Consider the following 12,873-nt stretch of genomic DNA (forward strand, 5'->3'; position numbering starts at 1 on the left):
ATGTGGTAGTTGTAAATGCAAGGGCCACTTCAACAATTCTTAAATCATGCTATTTGTGGTATTCAACTGGGTAGTTTGATCTATAGTTGCTAGTGTTTAGGTGGTTTTTGTACTCCTCTAAACATTATTTGTAAGGGACTGCTTCATTATTAAATTTTGTCAAATGGAATTTTTCAATTTGTAACTGACCAAATGTCAATTTGGTCAATTATCTGTTGCTCTATCATCGTCATCATCATCATCATCATCATCCAAGCCTTATCCCAACTATTTAGAGTCAGCTATTATGAAAAGGTGTAGCAAAGTTTTATGTTGGCTGCCTTACCTAACACAACCACTTTCCTTTATCTGGGCTTGGGACTGGAATGACCAGCTTGGGACCTCTTTTATCCTTTAATTTTAAAATTGGAATGACAAATAGTTTTTATGTGGTTTGATAGTGGTGGTGGTGATAGTGATGGTGTGATGGCAGCTGTATAGTGTGGCAGTGATGATGGTGGAGATGCAATGGTGGTGGTGGTTGTGTTGGGGTGTGTAGTAGTGGTGGTGGTGGTGTCCTCGGGTAAGCATTGGAGTGGTGGTAGTGGAGTGACAGTGGTGTTGGTGGTGGCGGCAGATGGATGGTGGTGTTGTGGTTATGGTGGTGGCAGGTAGGCAGTGGTAGTGGAGGTATGATGATGGGGTGGTAGTGTGGTGGTGGCAATGGTGATGTTGGTGGTGGGCGGAGAGCATATGATGATGGGTTGGTAGTGTGGTGCTGGCAAAGGTGATGGTGGTGGTGGGTGGAGAGTGACAAAGTGAGGGAGAGAGAGAGAGAACCAAGTTGAATTTTGTTGCAAAACAAAAGTTGGTTTTGCAAAAAATTCAATTTGGGGTTTAATTGCAATTGGTAATCAATTCAAATTCGCAAATCATACATTCTTTGAGGCCAAATTGTTGGGAGAAATTTTCAAATAGGCCCAAATTGCAATTTGTCTACGAAATAAGATGGTGCCCAATTGTGTTTCATATACATGTTGTAGATATGTCATGAGAGATGAGTTTCTGTAACAAAAAGTCATCATATTATGGCATTGCAAATGCTACATGTGCAAATACGATGTGCATGTTTCCCAATGTTATCGGAACTTGCCCGTACAATGCATATGTTACGAATTGAGATCCTTAAAGTTTTGGGCTCTCAATCCCACCTTTTGGGGATCTCCATACTGCCTTTTGGGATCTCAATCTCAACTTTATAGGGGATCTTGCTTCTGAGCTTAAAATAGAATTTCTTTATTTATAGCCAGTAAGCAATGCATAGACAATGCTAGTTGGCTATAAATAAAACAAATAATCACTTTGGAGATTGGGTTCCCTAATAACGGGGATCGAGATTCCAAAATTTAAAAATTGAGATCCCATTAAGATTCCTTTCCCAGAGCACCGGAGCAATATTCCGGAGCAAGATCACGACTTGGGTTGGAAGATCCCAACAACTATGGCTTGGAGTAGCCACAATTGCCCATGAGAAAATGTTCGCATTATGCCGATGCCTTAAGTGGTTAGTGTCTAACATGACTCATGGTTCTGACATATAGCCTATCTCTAAAATAGCATATGCCCAATATGGCTCATGTCTTTCATAGATCACTAATATTTTATGAACTGTTCTATCTTGTGACTATCATGATTGCATCCATGGCACACTCTACAAGGCCTATGGGAAACAGCTTATGAGTGTACATGGAAAACTCTCGTCCATATACTGTGACACTGACCTAAATGAGATATCAAGTCGATGATTTGATGCTACCTAAAGGCAACATCACGTCAGCGACTTAACGCTTCATCAAGTCAGCTCTTGCCAGTATCCATTGTTAGAGGAGGTACTTGGATGAAATGTTGAGTTGGAAGACCACAGTCCCCATGAAAGAAGGAATAGCAGCTAAGACGTGGGAAGTAGGCAAGGAGCACACTTTCCCGAGGACACATATCCTAATTCTAAAAGTCAAGCACACAGCCCACTTCATCCGGGTTTATATGGTCTCAATAAACTGCCTTTATCCGTTCACTACGACAACACCTGCTCACATTGAGCAACTGTGTCCATTAAGAACCATACCATTGAGCAACTGTCTCCATTAAGAGCTTTACCATTGAGCAACTGTCTCCATTAAGAGCCATACTCTTGAGAATCTATATTGGTGCCTAAGGAAGCTTCATGTGAGGACAATTTGAGTGACAAAGTAGGAGTGAATAAAAGGGAGAAAGAAAAGGAGACTAAGGAGGTGCCTTTTTGCTGAGTAAGGTATAAGGATAATATATATAATGTATTATCTACCACAATTCCATTCGTCTTTTCTTTTAATTACTCTCTCTCTCTCTCCATTCTAACAATGAAGTCAATTAAACAGAGGTTCTTTGATAGAATGTTGTTTTGGATTTAAAATAAACAGGGTGTCTACTGGTGCCCAAGAACTCTAATCCCAAGAATCCAAATAACAAACATAATAATAATAAAAAGAAATCTGTTTTGGTCATATGTGTTTGTATCATTGCAAAAGTTGATGCATAGTTTGAGCAAACAGCCAGGCAATTCGTAATGGATACATCAAAAAAAACTTTAGGTGTGGCACCAATAGGCGATAAGATGAAAGAAAGATTAGACTTAAGCAGACTGGCCTTGTGTAGCGCAAACCCAGTACAACACCCGTTAAGAAGTGCGAGTTAGTTCAAGTGGAAGGCTCAAAAGAGGCAAAGTGTAGGCCCAAAAGAACATAGTTAGAGGTAATAAGAAAAAATATGATGACTTATGGCCAAACTTAGGAGGTGTGAGTTGTATTTACATCATAATTTCAAAAATTAATAGTAAATAGTCTATCATTTCATGTGTATTTTTTGGCCACCTATGTAATAAAAACAAGAATAATAAAAATAATAATTGGTAATCAATGAGAAATTACACAACATAATTTTCATAAGAAATTAGTAAAAGCTCAATTGAAATAAGATACCTCTCGAGTCTCCTCTGATATTTTAAAATTTTTTACAATTACCAAACCTTCTAGTTTCCTAATGAAATTTTTTCTCATTTCTAACTTGTACTATAAAGATTTTGAATTTGATATCATAAATTTATTGTTTATTTGAAATTATATGGAGGGACATTTGAAATACTTCTATAAAAAATAAATAAAAATAAAGTTTATCACAATAAAATCATATTTTCCAATCGTATTATTCCAATGACTTCTCATATTGAAACCACAGTCAAGCAAAGACATACAAAATAGGTAGGAAATGATATTATAATTTTAGAATGGTACAAGTTATTATTAGAAAATCTTTTTGGAATGGTGATGATGTTATTATTAGAAAATCTTTTTGGAATGATGTGATAATGATTTTAATTCTGTATTTGAATGGAATTTTATGACCAAAAAAAAAAGAAATGATAATTTATAGGGAGTGTTGGTAAAATGTTGGTAATGCATTTCCCATATTTATTCCAAACATAACGAAACAGTAGCAATATATTTCCTAAGTTGCATCTAAATATTACCTAAACAGTAATAATCCATTCACAAGTAATGCATTATACAGTAATGTATTACACCAATAATATATTTCACGGAGCCTTGAATGGCTATAATAAAGAAGAACATCTTAATCTCGTCACTAAGACTAGTTACTTTCTAGAGTGAGCATCCACTTTACTGGAGATCCCTTGAATAACGGCTATAGTGTTCTTAAAACTAGATTGGTTATCAAACCAGCGTAGAGGCTAGTGTGGTTCAACTTGTTCCGACCGGCAGTTCGAACGAAAATCCCTCTCTCTTGCATTAGGTTTTGCACAGCTGTCTCGCTATTTCATATAGTTGGCAACGTTAAAAGTTGGGGTTGCCTTTTTATGAGTTCTCCTCGATGATTGCAGTCTCTGATGAAGCAGACGATTGGGAAGAGAGGGTTTATTCAAGCAATGAAGTTGTATCACGGTTAGCCAAAAAAAAAAAGCTGCTAGCATGACCTAATCATCAATAAACCTAAGTTTTAGTATTCGTAAAAGCATTATGGCACCCTGTAGAGAAAGTATATATATATATATATATATATATATATATATATATATATATATATATATATATATATATATATATATATATATATATATATATATATATATATATATATATATTATTAAGATTTTTGTGTTTATTTTTTAACTCAAGAACATGAGGTGCACAGGGATAGGTGGGCAAGAGTTGTGCAGGGATAGGTGGGCATGAGTTGTGAGTGAATTGATGTTGATCAGTTAGTTGGGAAAGCTTTATACGTTCTCCTACAACATAGAAGTTCTATCCTCCCCCTTATCCAACCGTTCATTTTTTAATGGACGGCTAAGATTGTCCCAATCACAATATCATGTCTCTACACTATTTTATTTTTAATTTTTTTCTATAAACTATTTGACACCAAATTTTAGATGTCCATTCCTCTCTTAAACTAACGCTAATAAAAAAATATAAAAAAATATTTTTAATAAATAAACTAACCAAAATACCCCTAAAAGATTCAAGAGGTGTTTTAGTCATTAGTTTTTATCAAAAAATTATTGTTACTATTTTTTATAGATGCGTCCCAAAGAGAAGATAATATATACCAAATTTCATATTCAAGAAAATTGCATTAAAAAAATTAAAAATAAAATACTTTGAGATGTTGGATCTAAGATCAAATGGTAAGTGGCTGTCTTGATAAAAAATAGATTGTTGGATGGTAAGGGAAAGGTAGAACTTTATGTTGTAGGGGAAACATAGAAAACTTTCCCCAGGTAGTTTAAAAATGTAATTAGAATAAAGTTAAATCGGGTTAGTTTAAGAGCATAAATAGAATAATGTTAAATTTAGAGGGTTTATTTTTGACAATGTGGCTATCTATTGAAGACGGTAGATTATGGGTAAAACATGGCTATCTATTGAAGACTGTAGATTATGGGTAAAACGTGGCTATCTATTGAAGGAGAAGGTTTGGATAAAAGGTAGCTAGGTTAAAAAAGAGAAAATTGGGGAGAGATAAAATAGGAAAGTCCGTTGTTTATCTTATTTCTTAATTTTTTTTAGTATATTTGGAGGGAGATAAAAAAAGTTCATTGTAAAAAAGTTAATGAGTTAATAAATTTTGATATCGTGTAGATTCTCTTATAGACTTTAAGATAGGGTATATTATCTCAACCATTCTTTTTATTTTTATTTTTATTTAATTTTTCCTACATCACCCTCTATTTAAAGAAGAGAGAGAGTGTCATGGGAGAAGTAGAGGCTATAGAGAGAATCAGAAAGAGAAGAAGGAGAAGAGACAACCAGCTGAAAACCTGCGTAACAATTGTACGTCCATTATCTTCTACAGCAATAATATAAGTATCTTTCATAATTATTGGAACGTATTTACAGTTAGCCATTGTAAAAAAAATCAATCACTCCAATGGCCGGATGTTACAAATTGAGACAAAGTGAAAGCCCATTATAGTATAATCCCTAAACCTTCTATAGCATGAACCCTGGATATGTGGGTTATGCAGAGGCGACGCCCTCTGCAAATCCAGGAAACATGGTGCTTGTAAATCATGTTAATAGAAATCCCTTAACAACTGGTACCAATCTCTCTTAAAACTCAAACCAACAACCTCAGGCGCACAACGCCAGGTACTCATTGTAAACCCGCCTGTCATAAACCCGAATTTGCTTGCCTATCGAATTTCAGTCCATCACCAAGACAATCAATGGAGGAAATAGGGCAATGAACCCACCCTTCTCCAAGCAACTGATCAATCTAAGGCCTATATTAATCCTCCCCAAATCGTAAATATGAACAGTTCAGCCTCAATCTCTCATTTCCAACCTGTTCAGGAAATCACGATTTCTCATATGGGTATTTGAATAGCACCCATGGCGTCTGATCAAACATAACAAGGGGTTCACTCTTTGAGTCTTTTTTCCCAACAACCATCGAATGGCATTCGAATGGCCGTGGATTATCTCATAGAATGAAACAGGGGACTGTGGACTCTGTTTCATCAAATTTACAGGGGTTCCGATGGGTTAAAAATATTTAAAGGCGACTCAAGAGCTTCTTGATGAGGTTGATAGTGTAGGGAAGGGCATTAAGACTTAAAATGAAGAGTTGGGGAGATTCACAAGGGAGAGAGAAACACGCGAAGTGGACTTACAAGGAGCAGTTGGGAAGATTCACGGGGTAGGGAGAAACACGCGAAGTGAAGAGAGAGAAGGGATTTAGAAGAAAAAAAAAAAAAAAATTTTTTTTTTTTTTAAATAAAATTTGAGCTATGAAAGATAGGAGGAAAGTGGGTAAAGTTCATCTAAGTGGTTAAAAGATAGGGTGCAGTTGGCATACGGATCCATCCGTATCTAAGTGGTTAAAAGATAGGGTGCAGGTGGCATACGGATCCATCCGTATTTGTAGAGGTAAGGTGCGCTTTCTAATTTTATCATGGTATATAATTTTGATGTAAAATGTTTTTAGGATTATCTCAAAATTTATTTTTATATTTAATTATAAAATTTTAAATTTTAAAAATAGTTAAAATCAAGTGGATCTATAAACAAATGAAAATCTTAAAAGTGGACGGTGTAGATAATATGATATAAAATGCACTCTTTTTTAGATTGAAAATCTTTTTATTTTTCATAGTCATACATCTCGATGACGAGATGATCAATCAAACAATTTTTCAACATTAAAACTACATTTTCCGATGGATTTTTGAAGTGCATCCGAAGCTCTACATTATAAAGTTGCATCCTTATATAAACTTTTTCCTAAAAAATCGGATCTCTATGTTTCGAAATACATTTTGAAATCGTTATTAGATAAATGAAAATTAAAAATAGTCTACAAAAAATATTTTCTCAAAAAAAAAAATGCATCTTACAAGGGAATTTATTTGTAAAATTCCCTTTCTTGTTTTTACTTTGGCTCGTTTCCATGTCAAGCGGATTCACTGTGGTTAAAAAGTAATTAATGGCCAAGCATTCACACTAGTAAAGTAAAGGATCATCGCAAAACCATATCAAAAAGAAAAATTTTGGTACAAAGAAAAACCGTCTAATCAAACATTTAGACCTCGGCAATTATAGATCTGGAAAAAAAAAATTAAGCCTTAAAATTATGTATTGTAACATATTATTTGGGTCAATCCTTTTTCACATGTTCAAAATCTATACCTTTTTGGAACTTCAAGAGTTTGAAAAATCAGGGGCAGAAATAAATTTTAGTTCCAATCCAACGCAGAAACAACAATTTTTTGGCTAAGTTTGGAGTTACGGTTTTAGATAAAACTTTTTCATCGTGCTAACCAACAATATCGGGAAGAAATATACTAGTCAACAAATCTCAATTACAAAAGAAACAATCAATTTCAAAATTACAAACCTCCAACGACCATCTCAAACTCATATAAGATATTAACATTTTTAGTTTTGAAAAATACCTTGTAGTATTTCAAAATAATATACATTCTAGGGGAATGATTGTTGGGTTTATGTGGTCATTAAAGACCTTATGAGAGCTTGTAAAAGTATTTTATATAGTGGAACATAAACTTAGTGGGAGTGTGGTCTTTATGTGGACCATACTATGTAAATGCTATTTGTCGATACTCAGACTAGGCTCGATGTTTTAGACCAGCTGAGTTTGGACAAACCAAAGTATCTGGGTATAGAGATATCACTGAGAAAGGTTTGCTTGGTTAGCCCTTGATGAGGTTGGAGTCTGCCTAGATGAGAGCCGAGAGATTGTGTGACCTTTGTATGATGAATAGCTTTAGAGATAAGGCTAAAACCTTATCGTTATATTATCACACGACATGTACATAGATAGACGTATTGAGATTTATCATTGAGGGTGAAGAATGTACAAGTACGAGAGATTACCCTTATGCACCATTGAGTCGTAATTGCATCATGGTCTGAGGAACCATGGTTTTATCTCTAGGGAAGAACTTGAAATCCGTAGACTGGGATTGCGTCCCCTAGTCTATTGGCTAATTTTGGTGGTCCAATCATGAGCCCTTGCAGTGGACTGTGGATCATGAAAACTGTTGGGTCAGATTGAGAAAAGTAGGTTAATCGTGGTCCGCAGTTGAAAGTGGAGTGCTCATGTGCATTGATAAATTCTTAGATCGGATCTGATTCCCATTAAAATTAATTAATTTTATATTATATGATTTTTGAAATGTTTATTTGAATTTTTGTGAATTTTTTGATATTTTATTTTTGTCATTTGAATTTATAAATTAAAAAAAATCATTTTCCAATGTTTTTAATAAGGGAAAGTATATAATGAGACCATTTACCTTTGGTACAAGATGGGCACAATAAATCTGACCACTGGATGTGAATTTGGGTGGCTGCATTATTTCATTGACCAACTCAAAGTTCAAAAGAGTTTTTCTTGAACTTTGTGACATCCAAGCTATCAGATTTCACATCGGTTGTCTGTAGGTAATTGTGGTATCTTTATTCCAAAGGTAAATGGTCTCATTGTATATAATCCCTTTAAATAAACTATGAGATTTAAAATTTTAAAATACAAATTTTATATTTTCTAAATTTATGTGGGACCCTCCATAAAATATGGGGACCCATTTACACATGTGCTAATTGGGTTGGGGTACATGAGAGGCCACCACGCAATGGCACACCTCACACATAGGGATTACTTGATCACCAATTAAGGTGATAGTTGTCTCATGTAAGTTGGCTTTCTAATTTTAGATGAAGTCAACATAATTAAATCAAATATTTGAAATATTTAGTAAGTTTTGTTTATGAAGATTGCTTGATTCAATAAATAAGAAATTGATATATACTAAAATAGAAAGTAAGAGACATATTTTCCTTATTTAAAGATTTCACGGGAATATGTTTAGAAAAGAGAAGATAATATTTTAACACCTTCATTTGAATCTTGATAGTGGATCAAAAGTATAGATGACTCACATCTCTCACCCTACAAGTCTCCTTAGATCGACGGTCAAGATTTAATCCTACTAATTATGACAAACTCAAAAGCATATAAAATATATAAATAGAGGTTCTCTCACTGCATAAGTCTCTACACTTCTTTTATCCTCTCTCTCTAAGAATTATCAATCTGTCCAAGATCTATCTAAAAGGGGTACACCCCAACCTAGAGCATCATCTCTCTCTCTAAGTTTTTTAAGGGGCATGCCCCAACATAGCTGATCTCTCTTGGGTTTGAAAAGGAGCATGACCCTTTCTTGGATCGATTGTTTGCAGGTAGCAAAGGGGAGAATCCCCTAGCTAGTAGATCTCTCCCTCTCTCTCTCTCTCTTTGATTTTTATCTTTTATTTCTCTAAAGATCAATCCAAGGGGCTTGAGCAATGCTAAGACATTGAGGCCTTTGGTAGTTAATTCTAGATCGAGATCCATATGCTATTAAGAAGGTGTTGCCACAAGTAAGAGAAGCAAGAGACTGATCATTGATCCCGAGCACCATTGGAAGGAGGTGACTCAGCATGGGGTGTACTAAGCCCAATTGAGGTAATCGTCGACAATTTTACTTCTTCAAATTTTATTTTTTGTTGGGCTCTTTTATTCCCATAAAGCAATGAGTCAATGTTTTGATTTAAGAAATTGTATTCAATAGTGGTAGCAAGTGAGAACTGTATCTTTCTTTTTTTATTTATTCATTGATTTCAAGAGTTATTTGTTTGTAAATGGACATTGTGAGTGGTCTTGCCGATGTAAGAATAAGAAAAATTTTATTTTCTATACACCATGCTTGATTACATAGTCCAACTTTCAATTATTGGCATGTTCAATCATCGAAAAGACAGTCTGCAGAATGAGGTATTTTGTGTTGTTTTGAAGCAATGATATGAAGAAGATAATAAGGTATTTATTTGATACATACTTCAATGATATTATGTATTTTGAGAGGAAGACCTCCAATTTCAATGGGAGATCCTGGGGGAATTGAGAGTTATGGACTCATCAATTAATGGTGTTAGTTCTGACCATATAAAATTCAGGAACTGTCCATTGAGTTCCGTGAAACACCAACCATATGACTTTATTTTTAGTTAAAATTTGACTGTAACTCATCAAATTGAGTCTACTTTCAAACAAAAATAGTTTCATGAAGCTCCTTGTGGTTTGAAAGATATAGTCATTTTATTCAAATGTATGCACATGTTATTTTCTGCAATGAAAATCGTTTTAATGATTTAGAAGTCAAGATTTTATTTCTATTATTAACAGAATATTTTAAGGCTCACACCAAGTTTTTAAACTGTCATTTTGAGTCTAATTTCTAATATAAATTATTTGAGAGAGACATATCCATAGGAAATAAAAAATAGAAATTTTGGATTGGAGAGAGGTCATCTTGAATTTTTTATAGTTTGGTGTATTTTCATTAAGATGTAAATATTTATATTTATTAAGCTTACTTAACCTATGATATGAGGCCTGTAAAGATATATTTGTTGTTATTCTGTGTCTACTTTTAAACAAAATAGGTTTGAAAGGGAAACTCCATGAAGGTGAAGAGGAAAGGCAATTTTACTAAATAGTGTTCATCCTGGAATTCTGCAGTATGATATATTTTATGATGTGAATGTCATTTATTTATTTATTTGAAGAAAATATTACTTGGGATTTACACCATGATGTTATGCTTTGGTTTGAGTTTAGTTTTCAACAAAAAAACATTTCAGGAAGAAATCATTTATGTATTAAGATAAACAATTATTTTATTGAGAGGTGCACAACTTGATTTTCTACTATGAAAATTGTATTGTGATGTGAATGTCATTAAATCGAAGACCCACTAAATGGTGTGATTTAGGGATGGAGCAGAGCACTATTTTGTAATGCATGTAAAAGCATCTTGGTTTCTTCACAATGAAGGGATATGTAGAGAGATTAGGTGACAGCACAGAAACTTTAAAACTCAGTGGGAGAATAAAATTTGTGAGATATGATGAAGAAGAGTATTTCTTTATATATGTATAGGAGAATCCAAAGGCCGAAGAGGTGGATGCTTCATCGACGTGTAAAAGATGATGACCAAGTGTTTTTTCATCAGTTGTGTGCTCTTTCAAGTTCATAAAAGTTCGTCAGCACGTAAAAGCAAAGAATCAAGAAAGTCTAAGTATCATACTACATGGTTTTGAGGTATGAAATCTATTTCACATTACATGGTAAGGTCATATGGGGAAAGATGATTCAATAACATTTTATTTTTGCTTTATATACTTCTTTGATTATATTTTGGCTATTTTTTTATGAATATGTATGAAGTGTATGACATTAGGATATAACTAAGAAGTTTGAAAGAGCCAGTTTTTTTTAATACCTTGTCTTTCAGTACCTACTTGTGCTTTTAAGAACTACATAAGGTAGTGATACACATGGAGATGTGGTTTGATCAAGGACTATAAGTTTAAGTATGAAAGACGAGAGATGAGTGTGACTCATTCAAATATGTAAGCACAAAGATAATGTTTCGATGGAATCTGGTCTTAATGACCATCCCCTCAATAATGTCTAATAATATGATGTGTTGCATGTGATGATGATCTCATGATAAAATCTTCATATTTGCCAATAAGAAGGGTTTTGTCAGGTTTTGATAATCATTCTTTAGTCATGCTTTATTTTGGATAAAATTATAAGATGGACTTTTTGATTTGTTTTACGGCTATAAACATGACTTAGTAAGTAATTGAAGGTGAATGCTGTCAAAATGATTTATGAAGACTAAGCATATATTTAAAATTAAATTGGATCATTTGTGAAAAACCTAAGTTTTATTGTGAAAATATACCATGTCAAGAGTTTTAATATATATAAAAAAAAAAACATTGGGCCTTGAAAGTATTTTATGTACGTATGAAAAGGTATCATTAATCTATGCACTATTTTGAAATACCTGCATGTCTTAACTCATGTTTTTATAGTACCGATTATGTGACCTGGTTTTGAGTTTTTTAGAATTCTCGATTACTTAAGACTATGAACCGTAGGGTATATCATAGGATGGCCATCTTGCTAGGTCTCCTTGATATGTGCTGTGTGGATTAGATAACTTGGTTTGTATGGGTGTACTACCAAGAAGACTAGTGTGGCTGAACCTTTGTTATTCAAGAAGGTTTTTCATACTGTGAAACCAAACGAGCATTGAGTTATTATTTGGTATGAGACTTGCGATACTAACTCATGACATAAGCATGAGAATGTTGAGATAACATTTCTTATGTGTTATGTTTGAAGTGGGAGATGTTAACAATCCTATGATTATCTTTAGCTACTTGGATATTCAAATATACAAGTATCCTATTATGAAAGATTCAAATGAACTCAATATTCCAATGAGAGAGCCTGCTTGTGTTTGATGGTTCAGCTGGAACAATATACTATTGTTCACCTATGGAACCAGGATGCATGACGCTAGTTGTATAACTGCAGAAGAGAGCAGCTTGATTGAAGAATTGCTTTAAGCTCCTGAAGATACGACCCCAGGCGATGAGGGTATGTGATGATCTTCTGCAACAACAAGTATGTGATTCGCAATGAGACATGAAAGATGGACTATGACCACGTTTGAGATGAGATTCTAGCAGCAAAGAGATATGGGCGCTGCTTCCATAAATGCTTTGTGAAAGGATTGATGGAAAAAATCATGATTAATATAATAAGAGAGAATAAGTGAAACATGCTTGAGAGATAGATTGTAATTAAGGGGATGAGAAAGTGAGAAAGAGATATTCTAAGGTCTTCAAAGGCCAAGCGGGAAATGTTGGGTTTATGTAGTCATTAAAGGCCTTACAAGAGTTTGTAAAAGCA

The 12,873-nt window shown here is 34.0% G+C and overlaps 1 protein-coding gene across 4 annotated transcripts in view; it reads left to right on the plus strand.

Annotated features, from left to right (window-relative positions):
- The window catches only part of LOC148779086 (uncharacterized), a 52,258-nt gene extending 40,750 nt beyond the window's left edge, over positions 1–11,508 (plus strand). For 2 of the 4 annotated variants that reach the window (XM_088854928.1, XM_088854932.1), the window contains exon 6: positions 9,300–9,812. The gene's annotated coding sequence lies outside the window, so the exon portion shown is untranslated. Of the gene's footprint in view, positions 1–9,299; positions 9,813–11,040 lie in introns of those variants that run through there. The other 2 variants (XM_088854929.1, XM_088854930.1) reach the window with 2 other exon arrangements.
- Positions 11,509–12,873: the final 1,365 nt, after the last annotated feature.

Source organism: Amborella trichopoda, chromosome 13 (genome assembly GCF_054954075.1).
Source record: "Amborella trichopoda isolate Santa Cruz 75 chromosome 13, AtrichopodaSantaCruz75HAP2 v2.0, whole genome shotgun sequence".
NCBI classification, from domain to species: Eukaryota; Viridiplantae; Streptophyta; class Magnoliopsida; order Amborellales; family Amborellaceae; genus Amborella; species Amborella trichopoda.